Genomic DNA, 21,421 nt, shown 5'->3' with positions numbered 1-21,421 from the left:
TGGGCGATGTAGTTAACTCTTCATAGTACAGTGGTACTTCAGTTTTTGAACGTCTCGGAAGTCAAATGTTTCAGTTTACAAACGTGCCTCGGAAGTCGACCAGCTTCCGCTGAGCCCCCCCCCCAATTTTCTCTAATGAATTTGCAGACCACCCTTTGCGCCTCGGTTTTTGAACGTTTAGGAAGTCCAACAGTCTTCTGGAACAGATTATGTTCAAAAACCGAGTTACCACTGTGCTACAATTCCCAGCACCCCTTAACAAACTACAGTACCCATAATTCTTTGAGGAGGAATAGAAATTGCACCTTAAAGGTACAGTGTGTAGATAGCCTAAGACTGACATTTGCACCCGCTGTCTGTGCGATGGACCTGGGAGATGGTTTAGGAGCCTTGATCTGCAATCCTGAACCCCTTGAAATTCCTGAGGACATGTAGAGGACTGCAATGAGGACCACATTTCAAGATCGTTATGAAACCAAAATCTTTGGCAGCACAAGCTAAGGACACAACTGCAGCACCTTTTTAGGAAAGGAAGAAAAAGCAAGAATACTTTACAAAAAGCTAAGTGTTTCAGCTTGATGATGATGATTATGGTTTTTTTAAAAAAAACTGTCCCCCGCCCACCTGACTGGGTTGCCCGGCCACTCTGGGCGGCTTCAAAGCTTCCAAATCAATGTCTTCTTTTCGCAAAGTAGGGAAAACCCTCTTCCAGAGTTTTAAGGAGAAAGCGAAACAAGTGACGAGGGAGCATCATCGAGCACGTGCCAGGGACGGCAACCGGAGGCTGGCAGCGATTTTTTCTTTCCCCCCCCCCGCCCCCCTAATGGGAGACATCCTTCGCATGCGTCGGGATTGCGGTTCCTCGTTAGTGCTGCCAGCGGCGTCTCCCTCGGAGAGGCGGGCGGGGCGTCACGTGACCTCCACGCATGGCGCGCGTGGCTTCCCGTCCGCACATCCCACCCTAAGCGGCGCTCGGGAGGTTTCGATCCGGCGCTAGGCTGACCCGAGGCGAGCCGCTGATAAACAATGCGATCTCTCCGTCCGGGCCAAGATCAAAGGAAGCTGCTCAGTCGCGTGTGAAGGGGCGGGGCGTGTGTTGCAATTATTAACCTCCGCCACGCAATTTCCACTAGCAATAATTTAATATCTGTGTTGGCGGCATGAACGGGAAAGAGCTGCGCGCGCGGGAGGGGACGAGTTGCAAAATTTGGGCAAGTAGTGGCGGGGAGGGGGTCTCTTTTCTCCCTCTCGCTTCCCAAAGCAGCCCCGCAGGAGCCCACTTGGGGTGGCTGGCTTTTGCAAGGAGGCGCGCTTTTGAAACAAAACAATAAATTAAGTTTTGCGGGGCTTTGTTGTTGTTTTTTTAAGCGAAAGGTGAGTTTGGGGTTGCGTTGCTTCTGCCTGTCTGGTTCTGTCTGCGAGAGAATCCGCCGGCTGGCTGGATCGAGCACGTTTGCCCGCTGCGTGTTCTCTTCGAAAGTGACTAGTTGTAACGTTACCCGGAGCCTTCATTAATAAAGAATGTTTGTTATTATCTTGATTGCATTCTTAATAGGCAGACTATGGAGAGGTCAGTGAGGGAGCTATATTTAAATGGATCTGGTTTGTTTAATGCACGAACAAGTAAGCCAATCTTTCCCAGCTTTTTAAGGGATTTCGTAACATTTCGAGAGGAAGCCCCAGTTCCCTGGATTTTTAAATTGCTATTAAAAGCGAGGCACTGGAAGGGGGGAAAATAATAATAATAAAAAATTATTGGTATTCTACCCATCTCCTCACCGCCGTTCTGTCCAATCCACTTACTCCGGAGTAGTCCTATTGCATTGTGATGGGGGGAGGGGGCTTGATCATGACCAGCCTGCGATGGGTCTGGCTCAAACTAACCTGGGAAGGCATAAGTCTCTGCAATATGCGTGGCTGTTATTGGCTTTCAGTTGTTATTTACAACTTTGCTTCGCGATAAGGGGTGGGGGAAGCGATCTGGGTGCCTATTCCAACCCGATCCTCTTCCTTCCCTAGAGAGATCTGGTCGACCAACCCTACCCAGGTAGGGACAATAAAGTTTGTAGCAGGCGAAAGGGAGCCCTCCCCTTCTAGGGAGCAAACGGCGTTTGCCGTCCGGCTTTGGGATGGGGTGGAAGAGGCATCGCGGTTCCTTTAAAGCGGGCACCCCAGTCCTCGGCGTTCCTGCTTGCAAGCGGCTTGACCAATCGAAGCCCAAACGGAGATCTAAATAATTCCTGAGTGAGCAGAAGCCAGCCACGGGCGGGGGGGGGGGCAGGCGGGCTCGTGCGAGAGAGGCTCCTACGCCAGCCCCCCCCCTCCGCCCGCTGGGGGGGGGGAGGAAGGGAGAGAAGGAGATCAGAGGCTCCCCACCACGCCGCTGCCCTCCCACCCTTCATAAAGCTTTGATGAGACATTCGAGCTGCTCGCCTCCTCCTGTGTTTCTGGAGCTGCAGGAGGCGGCTGCAGGGACTGGACGGCTGGGAGACGATGTGACTCTCCGGAGGAGACCCCAGCAGGCTTTGTGTGGACGGCAAGGTAGGGACGGGGCGGGGAGGGGGGAAGAAAAGTTGACTCGAGCCGAGCTGGGTGGAGAGAGAGGCGCCCCGGAAAGTGGCAGCAGCAGGGGCGCCAAGCAAAGCGGGAGACGCGAGAGGGCGTCGGAAGGGGAGGGCTAGGGAGCTGCGGACCCGGGGCTCCGGCAGGACCCTCCGGGGTGTGTGTGTGTGAAGCTGATGGAGCGCCGGGCGGGCGGGAGGATTGGGAGCGAGGGGATCGCGGCGCCATCTGCCCGTCGGGCCCGTCCGCTTCCTCGGAAGTAAAGCCCGAGAGCGAGCGCAGCCCTAGGTAAGCGTGGAGAGGGGGGGCGGCCCAAACGAGCGAGGTTTGTTGTCCGATCTGCCCCTCTCGGGTGGTGCCCCCAGAGCACCAGACACCTGCTCGCTTCGCGGCTGGCAGGGACTTGGCGCCCTCGCTGCCTCTGGCCAGGCTATAGCGCGACCTCGCTCACCAACGCGCGCACTTAGTTCTCGCTCGCTCGCTGCCTGCAACTTGCCGCGTACTTTCCTCTGCGGAAAGCCCACCCGACGGAGGCGGTGGGTGTCCGAGGGCGGCAGGAGAGAGAGAGCGAGAGAGGCAGGCGCGCCGCGGGAGCCCACTCGCTGGAGCCCAGGCAAACAGGCAGGGCTTCCCCCGGCTGGTCCCATCCGACGGTACGTGAAGAGGCGGGGAGCCCCTCGAGGCTGCAGCGCAGCGGAGCGGAGGAAGCGGGTTTGGGGGCGGCTGGCTGCCTGCCGCGCGATTACTAGTGGGCGAGGTAGGGGTTCCCCTCCTTTTAGGGGAGCCTTCTTAAGACTGCAGCTGCGGGATTTAGGAAGGAAGGGTGGGTTTTGTGACGGGGGCGCGTGTCCCCCCCCCAAACCAGCAAAACAACCCAAGCAGCGCTGCAATTGCGATACTCCTTGGATTTTTGTGGTGGTCTAGTTGTGTGGAGCGAGTTTGTTCGGGTGGTGGTTTTGTGCGTTTTTAATGGGACAGGGGGCCCTCTGCTGGTCAGAGAGAGAGGCGCAGCGGCTGAAGGCCCAGAGGAGAGGGCGGGATTCCAGAGCAAAGCGCCGCCGCCGCCGCCAACCTCTGAATGGGAGTGGGAGGTCTTCTGCTCCACGCAGCTGGGCGAGGTGGGATCATCCGCGTCAGGCTCGATGCGTCTTACATCGCTGGCTCGGAGGGGCCTCGCATCCAGAGGGGGATTTCCTTGTGTAGCATGATGTGCTAGAGGAACTTTTTTGCATGAGCACTCCTGCCCAGATGAGAGCAGCCAGGGCGCGGGGAACGCTTCCTGATGACAGCAAACGCAGGCAACTGAGCAAGGAGGCAGAGAAACGCTCTAAGCGACGGAGACCAATCTTGTATGTGTGAGAGATGCAGGGAAGCCAGGGAAATGGTAGGAACACTCACTCTCTGAAAATTACTGGAGATCACAATCTCCTTTTAATACAATGCCCACCCACCAATGTTTATCTTAATGAGGAAGCTGCCAAAATATTTGGGTACAGAAATGAGCTTGCAAGCAAAGAATGCAGTTCCTAATGGATTAAACGGAGGGGCGGGGAGAACATGGGGACAAAGGTGAATCTGGGGGAGCTGTTCTTCACACGGGTTTGAGAATTAAGTCTAGGCTGCGGTCATTATACATTTACATGGTAGTAAACTCAATCGGCTTAACTTCTGAATGAGCATATATGGGGATGCACTTTTAGATGGGGAACTCTGGATTTCTAGATTTGGACCGCTGCATTGACCATGCTACCTGGGACACATGGCAGGTGGTTCCTTAGGGCGCATATGGTGCTGCCGCACCATCCTCAGTCCACCTTCTGGGGTTCCACTGCCTGTCACCTTCCTCCACCTTGGTCTCAGCATTGCTCCATGTAATACAGGGAGGAGGATGGGAACAAAACAAGTATTAGTTGGCTCTGGCTCCACCAGCCAATGGTGGTCTCCCTGCGTACAACCCTGCTTGCCCCAATGGGCACCAGCCAACCCTGGCTGCTGGAGCCCCACCAGAGATTTTGAGTCCAACAGTATCTGGATGGTCAATGCCAGGGTAGATAAATTTATGGATGAGACATCTGTTTACACACATTAGCTATGATAGCTTAGTGGAACCTCCATGTTTCAAGGATCAGGATGTTTCGATCAGGATGCTGGGGTGCATAGATTTTAACCTGCTCCAGGGAATGCAAGTCTGTTGCAGCTAGTTGCTTGGGAAATGAGTGACATAGGTTTGCCTGTGTGCAGTGGTGCTGCATGGTCCATCTCCCCACCAGCCCAAGAAACTGGCCATGTTATTAGGAGTAATTCCCTCTAGCATTGCCTCAAGTTCCTTCCATCACTGTGATTCAAAATCAAACTTGAGTGTCATCACACTGGAAAGAAAAAGTTTCACTCATTCTTCAGTGTATGTAGAGATATATTGATGACTTGGGCAACTTGACGTTGTTGTTGCTGTAGAGAGAATTAGGATGTGTGGCAGCAGCAGTGGGGATGCATAACCGCCTAGGTATGACACACTGCCAGAGGTTATAAATGGAATGTAACGGGAAGTTACTCTGTTGGCTGCAGCTCAGAATTATGCATCTACACAAGCCAGCAAGGCTCAGTAAGTGAACGGAAAGAGACACTTGTTGAAATGTAACCTTTACTGGAATTTAAAACACGCCGGTTACCATAACTGGAATTCCAGGGCTATAAAGTTATTTGTCCTTTTTGTCTACTTCGCTAGACGAAAGTCTGTCTGTGTGTGTGTGTGTGTGTGTGTGTTTATGCTTTCCGTAAATTATTAAACTCCTTTTATATTGTGCGTTCAGTCGGTGGATGGGGCAAGACAACTTAATAAAAGCAAGCAATCTCTATATATTTCTGCAATACTCACCTGTGCATTTCATCCACTCATTGCAAGAACAGAGAATATTCATTCCCCATCCATTGCTTTATCAGATCTGCAATAATTTGTGATCCCAATCTTATCACAGTGACCAGGATTTAAAGAGATCCACATGGCTGTCTAAAGTGGTCTTGTGTGCACACAGTGATTCCCCCTGCCCCGTGGTCCCTTGGCCTTGTGCAGCATCTTATAGTGTGTGCACATCCACACCAGGGCTTGCTGTGGGAAGGGAGAGACTGGGAATGCTCAGTGCACAGATGGCACTTCGAATCCTATCCATTATTTGAAAGTGTTCATCCCATTCATTTCCATGCACCTTATCTACATTAAAGTTTAGTTAGCACTGTAACAGAACTTGGGTCTGCCATTCTCTTTCCCACAGAATAAGCCCTTTCCATTTCAACAGGGATTGTGTTGCTTTGGCCATTTGAGAATCTGGTTGTTCAAGATCTAGACTATTTTGAAAATTCAACTTGCAACCTGGAGATTCATAGGTTAGTTAAGCTTTACATGCATGACAAAGCATAACTGAGGACCACAGATTAAGCTCCTGCCACCCCAGTCCTGAATGTGGAATGAAATCCTGTTATTTTAAATGCATCTTGGATCCAAGTAAGTTTGATTAGGATCTTGCTGACATACACATGAAACTATTTGATAGCACTGAGTAGCATAGAGGATTAGGTACCCCATCCTAGTTATTACCACAACTCTCTTAGTATTCGTATTTGGATCTCAAACAGGCGCAGCAACAGAATTAGGCTGCTGTGTCAACAAGACTTCATAATGTATTATAGCACTTCACTGTGCTTGAAACACTTCATATACATTGCCTTGAGAATCCTTACGACAGCCCTGCCCAGTAGATCATTATTATCCCCATACTGTACTGCTGAAGCTGATAATAGTGGCTTGCATAAGGCCATCCTTCTCCCACCAGGTGCTTTCCAGATGTTTGGGATGACACCTCTGTGCTGTGCTGCCTGGAGCCTGGTGGGAGTCATCGTCCAAAACATCTGGAGGGCACCAGGTTGGAGAAGGCTGCCTAAGACCATTGAACAAATATGTGGCTAAGGTGAGATTTGAATGGTCGGGGGGGCACCAATTCAGTGCATGTTTACCTAGAAGTAAGTCTCACAATGCTTAAAGGGGTTGATTTCTCTCTTCCCACCAACCATCACTGCTGCGGATAGCAGCTGCAGTCACTGTCCTCATCAACTTTCTTTAATTTATGTTAAAGTCAGTGCATCTTACTTCCAGGTAAATGCAATTCTGCTTATGCTACACGTCACCTAAATGAGGTGCTTTTGAAAATGCTACCTAGCAATTATTTTCAGATGTCCAAACAATGAATGAACTATTTGGCAGCTTTGTTGTGTGCTATTGATTGCTCTAATTCTTCAATTTTTTATAAGATTAAAAGAGCAATGTGTTACAACCACGTGCATTCTTTTTTCCCAGAATTGCCATTAGCTTCCTGCCTTGAACGTTAAGGGTTTTTCTTTTTTCCAAAAGTACTTTTTTAATTACTTTGTTTGCTATACATTTTTTTTGAGGTTATTACCGTTTTGAGATCAATAACCATTACTTATTTATGCTTCTAGTAACTGAGTTTTAATGTATGCAGAGAATCTATCCTGGTAGTATACAGCAAGTACCTGTGTTATCTTTAATTCATGGATTGATAAAAATACTCAGAATTGAAACCATTGTGATATTTATAAATGCACGTACACACAGAGGCAATGGTCCAGGCTGTGTGGCATGAGTAAAATAAAAAGCTAATGATGATTACTTGTTTATACTGCCCCATTGAGTGAATTTCATTGAGCCACTGACTGGCAGCATGAATGACAAAGCTTACTATTTCACCTTCAGTAGGCATGTGCCATCTATTCATGAAACTTCAAAGCAGCAATACTTTTAACTTACGTCTATTACTATGATTGAGCCTCACACACTAGTTTTCCTGAGTGCAAAAAAATTGCAGATAGCTCCTTTTAATTTAAAATTATATATACATAATTCCTTTATATGTCTTGAATAACTGAGGTGGGCTCCTAAAAATCTGAAATATCTTTCTGACTCTTTAACTTTGGTCCTCTTTTTATGTGCTTAGGATGGCACTGTATTGGCCTTAATATGAGCCTCACTTTCCCTCCAAATTCCGACTGTGAAAAGTTAAAGTGGGGCTTATATTCACGACCTTACGGTATGCAGTCAGGAGCGTGGCAAAGCGGTGCCCGCCCTGCACATAGTCCCTGTCCTCTCCCCCAAGACTGGGAAGGGAGAGAGCGATGATGGGAAAAGGCTGTTGGCAATGCCCCCCCCCCCAGTATGCAGCCAGGAGCAGCAAGGAATGGAGCAGCTTATATTTGGGTATTTTTTTCTCTCCCCTCACTTCCAGTTTTAAAGGTGCGACATATTTGGGCCAATATGGTATTTTATTCATTTCTCTGTAAAAATTTATATCCTGCCCTTCCTCCAAAAGGATCCCAGGGTGGCAAATATCTTCAATAAAATACAATTACAGTGGTTCCTCGGGTTACATACGCTTCAGGTTACAGACTCCGCTAACCCAGAAATAGTACCTCGCGTTAAGAACTTTGCTTCAGGATGAGAACAGAAATCGTGCTATGGCGGCAGCAGGAGGCCCTATTAGCTAAAGTGGTGCTTCAGGTTAAGAACAGTTTCAGATTAAGGACGGACCTCCGGAACGAATTAAGAATGAGGTACCATTGTAAAAGTAATTAAAAAACTTCTAACAAAAACTAACACATGTAACTAAAGCAGAAATGTTTTCAGCAGACATCTAAAGGAATACAATTATGGCAGCTGCCTCATGTTTGGAGATTGGAAATTCTGAAGTACAGATGTTGCCATACGGCAATCCCTTAAGTAAACTGGTCCCAAGCATGTAAGGGCTTTATACACCAGTAGCAGCAATTTGAACTCAGCCCAATGGCAAACTGGCAGCAAGTGAAGATCTTTGAGCACAAGTGTAATATGCTGGTGGACATGGGTGTTGCTGTGCTCTAAACCACTGAGCTTCTTGGGCTTGATGATCAGAAGGTCGGCGGTTCAAATACCTGCAACAGGGTGAGCTCCCATCACTCTGTCCCAGCTCCTGCCAACCTAGCAGTTCGAAAGCACGCCAGTGCAAGTAGATAAATAGGTACTGCTGTGGCGGGAAGGTAAACGGTGTTTCCATGCACTCTGGCTTCTGTCATGGTGTCCCATTGTGCTAGAAGCAGTTTAGTCATGCTGACCACATGACTTGGAAAGCTGTCTGTGGACAAACGCCTGCTCCCTTGGCCTGAAGTGAGATGAGCACCGCAAACCCATAGTTGCCTTTGACTGGACTTAAACGTCCAGGGGTCCTTTACCTTTTTACCTTTATGCTGATGGACTCTACCTGACAGTTTGGAGCATTCTGCACTAACTGCAGTTTCTGGAGCAGACAAAAGGGAAGCCCCATATAGAATGCATTGCAGTAGCCCAGTCTTGAGGTTTCCAATTTCTGAACCACTGAGGTCAAGCTGGCCTAGTCCAGGAACGATTGCAGTTGCCTAACCAGCTGAAGCCTGTGAAAAGCTCTCCTACCCAACAAGGTCACTTGGGTCAGTCTACTGACAATGCTGGATCCAGGAGCACCTTTTGGGCTGTCTTCTGGAGACACCACAACCATACCCACCTGCAGGCAGTCAACCACTTTCTTGGACATGAGAACTATCCATTAGTTATCAGCATTTCTGGCAGATGCCCATAGAATCTCTGCTGAATGATTCTGTGCAGTCTTGGCACAATTGCCATCCCCTTGTACATTGATACGGGTTGGTTCTGTTCTTCATCTTACCTACTAGTTTCCCAGTGCGTCTGGTCGGGGCTGGCATCTGGTTCTGAGGAAGCCAACTGAAAACTAATCCAGGCAAGGCTGAAGAACATCTGATAATTTGCAAATGCTATAGCTTGAGAGACAAGGGAGAAAGAAGGAAAGACACACACAGAAGGGTCTCATACATTGATTTCAGATGTAGATGTCTGCAAAGGGTGCAACATGCATGCACACTGGATCAAACTGTTTCACGGTGATTTCATCTGGAACATCTGCAATAAAGGGGTAATGAAATGGTATTAATTCTGGAGCACACTGCTAGTGTGGAAGTAACCATCCCTAGCTCACTCATGTTTCCGTCTTTGTGAACTCTGACGTGCTGTCCAGAGAAAGTTTCTGAATAAAGGCAGGCCTTGCCACTCGCATCGTCTCTCCCCATATCTGGAATCGAGGATGGAAACTGGTGTCATCAAGTAGGGAAGAAACCCTGGAAACTGCCTTATGCTGAGTCAGGCCATTTGGCCATCCAGTGCAGCGCTATTTACACTGGCAGGCAGCAACAGCTCTCCAGGATTTCAGACAGGGGTTATCTACCATCCTTGCTTGGAGATCTTTGGTACTGACCTGGAACCATCTCCAGGCAAAGCAGATGCCCTACACTGAGCTATGGATCTTCCTCATTCATCTCCAGGGAACTACAGTGGTACCTCAGGTTACATATGCTTCAGGTTAAAAACCCCGCTAACCCAGAAATAGTGCTTCAGGTTAAGAACTTTGCTTCAGGATGAGAACAGAAATCGTGCTCCGGTGGCACGGTGGCAGCAGGAGGCCCCATTAGCTAAAGTGGTGCTTCAGGTTAAGAACAGTTTCAGGTTAAGTACGGACCTCCGGAACGAATTAAGTACTTAACCTGAGGTACCACTGTACCTGAAGCCTATCTAGCAGCACAGTTTGAATTCCCTCAGAAAGGCTCTCTTCTACTCCTGTGAGCTTCTCAAGCTACAGTTCACAGGGTTCTTCCTTTTTGAGGGAGGTGATGCTGTGCTCTGGATGCATGGTGTGTGTGTAGCCCTTGAGAACTAAGAGAGGATTTGAACCCTTGTCTGACCCTCAACAATACACAGCCCCATAGGAGGTGCACCATATCATGTATGTGTGGCAAAAGCTGTTCCTGCTTGAATTCCCTCCTCTGTGCAAATGGCCCACCATGGTGCCCACCGTGCCTGCCCTAGGCCTTGTTGCCTATAGTGTTAGGCCTGTCTCTGGTAAAAAGGATTGGGGCCTGCTCTGAAAGAACAGAGGAAATACAACTCTTTGGGTTCAGGCCAGTATATCTCACTCAGGGCTGAAGATAAAATCGCTACTTAACTCTCAATATGAGGCAATTGAAAAAGAGCTGTTCACTATTGTTTATTTAATGAAAAGAGATAAAAAGAAAGACCTTTTCTTTGAGATTCAACAACACGGAACAATTTTCCCTCTGTAGTACTGCCACTTAGTGTTCAACTTCACTGAATCACAGCTGGAAAACCCATTTTAAAAAATTGCACTCTCTGTTAGAGTCCTATTTTTCTTGCTACAGGGAGGATGTCATCATTCGAAGACTGTAAATTGTGGTTGGCATAACAAGCCAAAAGTCTCGAGCATTTTATTTTTTTTACAAATCACTTGACGGAAGGCATAAGGTTGTGTGCCATGGCAAGAGATGAGAAAAGATCCTCCTGCTTATTTAAATGTGTGTTTGATAAGAACTTTGTGGTGGTACTACTTTTAAAAAGTCATGGGAAATGGGCACTGGCTGCATTTGTGGACCAAGACTAAACACAAGTTGTCTCCCCAAAGTTTGAAATTGAAATAAATGAGCTGCTTGCCCTGTTCTGCTCAACCAGGCTTTTCCACAATACGCACTTGCTTGTCACTCCTAAGAGAGAGGTGGGTAGAAAGAAAGACAACTTTCAGTAAAGATTTATTTTTAACACTCGTGTTCTACATTTGTTTCCCTTAACTGCTCATGGATTGAGCCCAGAGTCCAAAAAACTGGTTTTCTTGTTTCAGTCTTAGTAAACTCAAAAGGTACAGCACAGAAGAAAACTGAACTTCACAAGAGTTGTAGCTATCTAGAATAAGGTCAAGCTATTTTCTTTGGGAAAAGAGGTCAACAGGATGCTACGAGAGCTCTGAGCAGAGGATATCTTTAGCCCGAGCTGTAATGCTTACTCTTGTTTTAAGTGGCTGCTTCTTTAATATCTACAGATGTTGCTTCCAGCCTTTGATTTATGGCCGCATTGGAAATTTTGCTCAGTATGCTGAGCATCGTGACAGAGGCTCCTGTGTGAGCGGATATATCCCTTTTAATAGGTTAATTACTAACCTGCATTGACTTGTTTTCACATAATTGTTATGAGCACTCAGCCCCCTCCCCTGCAAAATTGCAGCTTAATGGAACACCTCTTAATCATCTCTAGGAGAGGTTTATATACTGGCACGCTCCATCTTACCAAAAACTGAACTGTTTTCTCCTGAGTGTTTTGTTCTGAATATGAACTTAAGGAACAGAGCTCTGGCTTAGGGGGAAAAAAGAACAAACTCTCTTTGTATGTCACTAGCACAAGGGGTACCCAAATAACATGCCCTTTACTTTTCACCCTTGGGGCCAAGCTACACATTACTTGTGTATAATATAGTCCTGTCATTTTTTATTTTTTTATTTTAATTGTAAACAAAGAATAGCTTTGACAGGCTGCAATTTTGCAGGGAGAAACAGCATGCAATATATGGATTGCCCCTTATTTGATAAGCAGCAGATCAACATTAAACCAAAGTCCATTGAACATGTTTACAGTCTGTATGCTGTAAACTACTGTATGCTGTAAATTTAAGTATTTGCATTACAGTTAGTTCGGACCATCTGAAGGTCATGGGTCTTTTATAAATTCAGCTTTTGTGCTGTGCTGTGGTCAAGGCAGTGACATCCCTTTGACGAACATAGGATAAGACTGTGAAGATATGCCCCATCTTCTACGAAAAACCCCTTAGTTTTGTTATGGGCCTATGACAGCGAAGATCATGTAGGGGCTGAGGTCACTCCCTTGGTCTTTGGGATAACATGCCCTTCCAAATCCCCTTTCCACAGTGGTGTGGAGCAACATAACATCTCTTTACCCAGACCTGTAGAGCACAGTCAACAACTATTGTTGCTCTACTGCTGGGTGTGGGACAGAAATAAATGAGGACAGCATCAATCTCATGCCATGCACACGGGGGGGGGGGAGAATAGTGTCATTTTCTCTGTCCACTTTCCCAATTTTGTGCGTAATTTTATACACTGTAAGTTGTATCCAGCTAACATTTACTCAGAGCAGAACTAATTGGATACAACCCGTCTGTTATGGAAATTTCTCTTTTCTACACTTGCACTCCAGTGCATTATGCCCAACAAAGGGATTAAGTCTCCCCTTGCATCAATGCTGGCTGCTTAGCACATGATCCCATGTCCTGCTGTCATACCATGGCAGAACAGCTGGTGCAGAGAAATAACAACTTGTCCAAGGCTGGGCAACTAGTTGCCCACTGAGTTCTTCAAAACCAGAAGCTTCAGAGAATGCAACCAATCTGGGACAACATCCACAGCTCTTCCCACTGAAGAATGCCTGGTCTCTCTCTGGCCATATCTGTGATATTAGTTATAACGACAACTTTTTAAGATATACCAGTATTGACTTTCAGCAGGTGTGTTTCTCATCACTATAAGGCTGGTCAGTTCCTCTAGCCCAACATGTTGCACTAAGGCAGAAGAGTCCACAGCTAAACATCCTGGACAGGGCAGTCTGTGATCTGTGTGTGTGTGTGTGTGTGTGTGTGTGTGTGTGTGTGTTGTCAGATGAAACCCAGACAAAGTTCTCTGTCTTTGGAAAAATATAGTGAGTAAACAAACCAACCTCTGTGTTTCAAAATATGAGTCAGCAATATCAAAAGCAACACGATGGCCAGAAACAATATCAATGTGAAAAACTTTATGGAATAATTCAAAACATCAAAACTAACATACTTAAGTCTCTGAAAGTCCTTAAATGAATCATGGTGCCAGACTTTACCCAGCAGAGAAAAATATAAACAGTGAGCCACAACCTGTTTAAGTGGCTGAAGTGCAGATACTACGGTAGCTTATAGATCACTATAATTAAGGTTGCTATCCTATCTATATACTTGGGAGTGAGTCCCCCTTTAATGGGCCTTTCTTCTGAGTAGAACCTACATAGTGTTGTTCTGTGTCTCTCCTAAATTGGCTAGAGCTGAGCTACAGATTACTGATGGATACATTATTTAGAATTGCTAGGTTCTCCTTTCCTGCTTGTGGGCTTCCCACAGGCCTCTGGTTGGTCATTGTAAGAAGATGATGCTGGACTAGATGGGCCACAGGTTTGGCTCAGCAGGATCTTATGTTCTAAAGAAGCTTTCAGAAATTTGGAGGAGCTAAGAATCTTCCATTCCTGGAGAATTACAGGGTTGAATCCAGAGGTAGCTTGTCATGCTTTGGTCTCGCAGAAATGGGATTCTGTTTATTAATTACGTGGACTTCTAGCTTTCATTGTGTAGCTCTCACAAGGCAGTGCACAAGTAAAACAAAAACAGCATGGGACTAACTTGTCTCATTGATTTTAGTGGGATAGGCAGGGCAATCTTAACCCCCTGATTCACTCTGCTAGAGGGGTTTAGGATGTGGCAGAGGTGTCCCTCCAACAAGCTTGGATTCAGAGGAAGTTGAGGAGCAATCGTGGCAGATCCACTGCTGCATTTGGAGGAATGCCTCAGCAGATGAACTTTCTATGCAGGCAAGAAGGAGGACCTTCAGCTATCCTTGTCCCAGATTGTTTTAAAGTAAAAAGAGACCAGCACTTTTAATTACGTTGGAATTGGGGACCCAGTTAATAACTGGGCAGCTACATTCAGAAGTTTCCAAACATAGGCAAAGCCATGTTTCAAGTATTAGACACTATGTAATTTTAGCAGAATGTTTCAAGAGCACAGGTAACTATGACAAGATCCTTTTTATTCAGCAGGGTAATAGCTGAAACAACAAAGGATATTTGGTGAAAGGTGCTTTGTGCAATGGATACTTGAAAGGTCAGATCCAATAGCAACCCCAAGCTGTCAACCTGATCCTTTAGGATTAGTGTAGCTCCATCCCAAAGAGTTTGAATGCCAGTGTCCCAAAATGTATTTATTCATGTAGATCATTTGCATTCCACGCTTTGTCTCAAAGAGACACTCAGGGCAGCTGTAAACTTAACCATCTAAAACTTTATTGGCTGGATTGAGACCCAGTTTATCGGCACTCATCTAGCTCGTTACAAGTCCTGGCACTTGCTGAGAGTGTCCAGTGCCTCACCTGGACTAGATGAAAAGGAAAATCTAGGTGCAGATCTCCAGATCTCCACATGACTACCAGCAGCAGTTTTGTGAAGGTGTTTAATAGCACTGGAGGCAAGAGGCAACAAAAAAGCTGGATCATCCCAGACAGGTGATCTGGAAGGATACCATGTCAATAGTACTCTAAGCCATGGAGAGGTCCAGGAGAATCAACTGTGTTGCATTTCCCCCTGATTATCTGCCAGTGCAACTGTTCTAAAGCAGCCAAAGCAGTTTCAGTCCCCAAAGCAGAATGGAAGCCAGACTAAAATGGGTCAAGATAACCTGTTTCACACAGGAGTGCCTAAAATTAGGCAGTCACTTCCCACTCATCCAGCTATGTTCAAGATGACAAGTGAATGAACTATGTTCAAGAAGACAAGGAGAATGAGGAAAAGGTAGGGAAAGGGGGATGGTATGGAAAGCAATTGACTGATTCCACAAGCAGCACACAATTAGAACAGCATATCTGTGTCTTTCTCATGAATAGATACATTTGAAAGCATTCCATCTAGCTATTTCAGATGTGAGAGCTACTTCCAGGATCATACTGATGACTTACATTTCTAATATGGAAAGTAGGTTCAAGACATGGGCATGACCCCAAAGGAGTTCTTGCATCTGGAATTGGTAGTTGGAAAGGTTTCATAAATAGGCCTACAGTCATAAGAAAGACAGGGATATGCTGGTCTGCTTCCAGACTGCACATATCTAACAGCAGATAGCACTGGCTCTCTTGTTTTTGGCTATTACCCTTTTCCATGACAAAGAAAACTTTTTAAAACTACATTCGTACCATTGAACCTATACATCCATTTGTCATAATGACCATTTCAATTTCTTACCAATTATACATATATATATATCCCACCCTTCTTCCCAAAGGAGCCTGGAGTAGCAAACAAGAGATAAAATAAAAACATACTAAAAACAATTCCAGGGAAGGTCTTCAGTAAATGCTGAAATGGCAACAGGGGTGGTTCCAAAGGGTATATAAAGTGTCACAATCTTTCAGGTAACCAGATCCCAAGTACACTAGGGCTTAATACCCCCAAACCAGTGCTTTGAACATAACCCAGTAGCTAACTGGCAGCCAGTGCAGTCCTTTAAACAGCCGGGCTAATGTGTTGGTGATATCCTGCCCCAGTCAAGCCACTGCGTTTTGCACTAGCTGCAACATCTGGACCAGCCTCAAGGGCAGCCCCCCCCCCCCCAGCATATTGCAGTAATCCAGCCTGGAGGTTACCAACATATATGGACAACAGTGGTCAGGCTTTCCCAATTCAAGCAACAACTCTAAATGTCTTTTCAGCTGAAGGTGGTAGAAGACACACTGGCCACTGAGGCCACCTGAGCCTCTAGTGACAAACAGGGCAGCAAACAAAATATATTCATGAATTTCACTTCAAAGTTTTGTTTGTTTCTAGGACTTTTTTTTTTAGCCACCCTACAATTATCTTATTTTATTTTAAAATTTTGCATCCTAAAACTGGGAACCAAAGAAGGGACATGAAGGTATGAAATACACACTTGTGGGTTTGTTTGTTTTTTACTGCAGTTTTTCTCAGATTGTCTCTTCAGCAGAAAGCACTGCTACCTCACAGATCAACTTATTCTCCCCAGCTAATATTAACAGTTTATTTCCCTCCAGTTCTAACTTCCTTGTTTGCAGCCAGTAATTTAGAGCCAGCACCTGTTCACATCTTTAGACCTGTGTCATAAAGAAACAAATGCTTAAGATAAGAGCATATTGAACAATGTGTCAATGCAATATCACAAACCACTACAAGACTATCTCCAAACACCCCTCCCCCATCCAAACAACCCAGTAAAACAAGTTTGGGTCCCTTCCCACCTTTTTCAGTGGGAAAAAATAGTCAAATGTCAAGGATTAGCATCAGTAACTAGGTGCATGTTTACCTTTTTGCTTTTGCCAGCAGGGTACTATTTGCAAATAAAATTTCTTGGCTCTTGCTACAGGTGGCCACCAAGGCTTGGTTCCATGCTGAACGTGTGCATCAGATGCTGAAGATGCAAAACCTCATAAAGGATTTGTTTTCAGTTTAAATAAAAAAAATCCATTTGGAAGGAAACAATTTAGCAGGAAGGCGTGCGAGGATGTGAAAGAATGGCTGCTCCCACTGTGTTTATGGTTGGTTCATACATGCCTCACTTCAAGGCACCACACCTTATTCTCAGTAATATTTTGCATTCTCTGGAGCTTCTGCCCAGTGGAAAGTTCACTTTGCATTCTAATTTGGCCCAAATGTTACTAATGAATTGCCTTGTCATCCTGACTTTTGTTCTGTACTCACTACATCCAGATTTCTTGTTTGTCTGGTCCTTATGACTGCAACGTAGTGTATAAATGTGCACAACATTTTGCAAACCAACAGCTCCCTGGGGAGGAAGAGGTTGTGGCCACAAGAGGGATGGAGGTAAAGTGAGAGGATTGCCCTTACAGAAATAAATCCTTTCAGGTTTCACTGTCAGAGAGTAATCCTTTACTTTCATTATTCTGGACCAGAATTATGGTGCCACTATGTTGGCAGAAAGGCCAGCCAATCCAATGCTTAACCCTGGAAGGGAAATTCTCACAAGTAAGAAATTTAAAGGGGGGGAGGAGATGGCAAGCACATCCCCAACAGCATCCCTGGGAATGCCACCACAGCCCACCAATCATGGCCAGTGCTAGTAAAGACATCAACACAGGGAAGGAGCCAGTGAACTAACAATAGGAATATGCTCAAGGTATGTGTATCACTACACACAAGGCAACACCACTCATATCAGCCCCAATGGCACAGCCAGCAATGACAGGTCCAGATTTTTAATCCCTTTGTGCTTTATGACAACCACTGTTTTGAAGCACAAACGGAAGGAGGGCGAGGTCGTACAATGTGACACCTGCACAACTACCTGCCTGCACATAGCATACACAGCTCCCTCCCCCCCCCTTGGAAAAAGCTTCAAAACCCACCTAAGGAAGGGAAAGATTCATTTTTTTGCCAAGCAGCCAAGGGAATGGGGCACACACACACACTGACAGCCACTGCCATTAATGAATCACTGAACAGGGCATAGGACTAGCAGAAGCAGGAGACAAGAGTTTGAGCCCTACCAGGGGGAAGTGACCCCACACGCCCTTAGCGTGCCTGGCAGGGAGGAATGTCATATCAGGGTTAATGAAAGGAAAAGAGAGCACCCTGGACTCAAACCCACAGCACAAACGTCACACAGCAGTTCCCTAGCCACTCAGCCATAGTAGCAGGCAGCAGTCTTTACCTGCCCCACTCCCTGACAGATAAGATGTCAGGTATAGTGCAGGTGGTTTGGCTTGGGGAAACAGCTTTACAGGCCAAATTAGGCCCACAGATCAGAGGTTTCCCCAATGCTGCTGTGACTTGGCCAGCAATGACAGTACTTGGAGAAAAGTGTCTGATTTTTGCCAGCAGAGTTTGCCTGCATGTGGGGATGAGAGCCTTCTCTGCATTTCCCTGTATTTTCGGGGAGGAGGATGTTACAGAATTACGGTTCAAAGAAGACACAGTATTCACATTTGGCAATGTGACAGTGGGGAACAATGGAGAGTTGGAGCAGTAATCCATTATGCTACAGCATGTGTTTTCCTGCAGCCCGTGATTACATGCGTCCCTGCCTCCACGTCTTTCCCTGTTCTCTCGTGTTCGCACTGTCAGTTCTTTGGGGACAGAGACGTGTCCCCTTGTACTATGTCCCGGAGGGACATAGTAGTGGTAGAAAAAAGATACTGCAGTTTTGCTGTGTTAGGTTTTGCATCACGATGTGACATCATCAGCATCAGCGCATCATGACCATAGTGTTTTGCCCGTGCAGTTAATAGAAAGAGCATCCCTCATGCTGCTTACAGAGTCACATTTTGATGTCTTTCTTCTTACATTTTCTTCCAAATATGAAGTAGTATAAATCCATATACTGCACTGTATTGCAGAATACATCTAACTAATCTGTACAACTAATTTAAACACACATAACAAACGTGTGATGTTTTAAAGAGCAATACTATTAGCTAAAACTAAACATTTAAATACACAGGTTTTTCTAAAGTGTAACAGGACAGTATCACGATCTGAAAAATTGTGAAACTTGCTCTCGGTCGCTGAGAGCATTCTGTGAGTTCTCTAATTGTTCTGAGGTAAAATAGAAGACAGAAAAAGACAGGCACTCTATGTGAAGCCGCAAGTGTTTCTCCACTGTCAGCTGTCTTTCCTATTGGACAGCATTGGGTTTCTGAAGGATAATGGACTTCACCCATAGTCTTGAGAACAGATACTTTTAAACACATACAAAACCAGCAATGCTTGCAATCTAAATATGTGCTCTGAATGGCTTTTCTAGAATTCTCTTTCCCAACCTCACCTCCTCCTCCCTGCCTATGTCAAGCTCTTCACATATTTAGGGCTCCGAGAAAAACTGAGTGGGAACATCACTACTTGCACACATGTAATCCCACAAGCAGAACCAACAGGATAAATGGCCACACCCCCTGGATTGACATAATTATTATCAGCATGGGAAACAGGACCACACGAACAGATGGAGCTCACTGCCAAATCCAAGCTCCATCTTGGACTCTAGCCACTGATGTATATAACTCTCTGTGACACAGCAGCAGCATCCAATAATCTGCACATAGTTCTATGTATGTTTAGGACTATGTGCCTATCCGTATATTGATATACAGTGAGTGCTAAACTGCCCCACCACCATGCTCACTCTAGCTGGGCCTGCCTCACCACTTTTGATGTTATGATCAAGAGCTGGGAAAGTACAGTGATACCTTGGTTTTTTAACAGAATGCATTCCGGGAGTCCGTTTGACTCCTGGAACCATTCAAAAACCAAAGCGCAACTTCTGATTGGTTGCAGGAGTGTCCTGCAGCCAATCGGAAGCCATAGAAGCCACGCTGGATGTTTGGCTTCCGAAAATTATTCAAAAACTAGACCACTCACTTCTGGGTTTCGATTATTCGGGAGCCGATTTGTTCAGGAGCCAAGGCTTCCAAGGTATGACTGTATAGGCAAAAGTAGTTCAAGGAAGGAGTGGGTTGTTGGAAGTGCAAAAATGGATTCTGGGGAACTTCAAATATTGAACCTGTGGTTTTCTGGAGCAGAGAAGAAGTCTGTCTCCCCATATGCCTTCTTTGTTTATCGGAGTCAATAGTATGAGAAGGTGATAACAGACTTCCTGTAAGATTTCAACGCAGACCTCTAGCAAAGTAGAAGTTCAAAACAGAGGCACAAACAGCAGCAGGCAAGTGACCCAAAATGGAGTCCTTTTGTATCAAGAGGAGACAAAGTGCTTAGGACTTTCTAAACCATGATGACCAGTGCCTTTTTGGTGTCTGCTCCAGTGTCTAATCCAAGAAGCAGACTCTGATGCAACCTGGGACTCTCCATTTTCCCTTTTCTTTTTCCATTTTCACACTGCTTTCCTCCTCCTCCTTTGGTGCCTCCCTCCTTCCTTTCCAACCCCATAGCAATGGTTGCCTGGAGCCATCCATGCTCTCCTGATCCTTCTCTAGATGCCCACATACACCCCAAGTAGCATTTTGTTATATAAAAGAAAACCTCTCTTCCATCACCCCATCCAGGTGAAACTTATTGCATCTGCCACATGCTAAAAACAGAAGCCTGGCCAGAAGCAAAAGATTGTAAAAATGGTCCTGCATAGAGCCCTTTAAAAGAATGGGAACAGGGGAAATATTTATTAAGAAATGTCATGCTTACAAAATTTCTGAAGGGTATTGAAACCATTAAAAGATCAGGCTAAAATCAGTTTACAACCAGGGAGATAAAAACATTAAACCATAGCGAGAGAGCTCTGTATTCTGAGTGGCAATATGAAAAAGGTCCCGTCTTGCATCTTAGGTTCAACCAACCATGTTTCTGAAAGTGGTGGGAAGCACTAATGTTGAATATGGGGTGGGGGGATATCTTAGAATGATGGTGTTGGAAAGGGTCTTGGAGGTCTTGTAGACCAACCTCATGTCCAGTGCAGGTAACCCACCACTACAGCATCCTTGATAGGTGCTCAGCCTGCCTCTGTTTAGCAACCTCTAATGAAGAACAGCCCACCACTTTCTGGCGCAGTCTCTGTGCCAAAACAACTTGTGCTGTGAGGAAGTTATTTGCTTGTAATTTGAACTCTTTGGTTCAGGTCCTGTCCATTGGAGCAACAAAAAACAAATTTGCTCCAACAGCAGTGGAATAGCACTTCAAAAATTTGGAGATGGCTATCGTATTGTGTCTCCCGTCATTCAGATAGCCTGCTCCCAAAAAAGTTTGGGGCTTTGAAGTTAACTCCAAGGATTGAGCCTTGACATGACCTGAGAGCCAGTGCAGGTAATGAGTAATCGTATCAGTAAAGTGAGTGTCAGAGACCAGACAGGCCACTTCATTTTGCACGCACATGATCTCCCTTCCATCAGAGCAGTCACCCTCTCAACGTTCTGCTGGCTAATGTGACAGATCTCCAGAGATCTCCCAAGCGTTTGCTCCCAGGGAAGGTTGTCCCATCACAATAATAAACTTTCTCTCAAGAAGATAAAGACCTGTTGACTGTTTTCATGAAATATTATTTGCAAGCAACCAGGCTTTGAGCCAAATTCTGAGAGGAACCAAGCCCTGAACAGCTGTTTTCACCAAACAGGCTCGACTTTTCGGAGAGTTGCAGGTACCTGGCAAAAT

General features: G+C 45.9%; 1 protein-coding gene across 6 annotated transcripts in view; it reads left to right on the top strand.

Annotated features, from left to right (window-relative positions):
• Positions 1–21,421, top strand: part of BDNF (brain derived neurotrophic factor) — a 73,629-nt gene that overhangs the window by 30,001 nt on the left and 22,207 nt on the right. Inside the window, exon 1 of one of the 6 annotated variants that reach the window (XM_083752521.1) lies at positions 2,055–2,541. The exons of 3 other annotated variants lie outside the window; for them this stretch is intronic. The gene's annotated coding sequence lies outside the window, so the exon portion shown is untranslated. Of the gene's footprint in view, positions 1–2,054; positions 2,542–2,837; positions 2,851–3,125; positions 3,216–21,421 lie in introns of those variants that run through there. 2 more of the 6 variants (XM_083752524.1, XM_083752525.1) reach the window with 2 other exon arrangements.

Source organism: Podarcis gaigeae (genome assembly GCF_964106915.1).
Source record: "Podarcis gaigeae genome assembly, chromosome: 1".
Lineage (NCBI taxonomy): Eukaryota > Metazoa > Chordata > Lepidosauria > Squamata > Lacertidae > Podarcis > Podarcis gaigeae.
The sequence above is the reverse complement of the archived record's forward strand: the minus strand, read 5'-3'. Positions and strand labels throughout refer to the sequence as shown.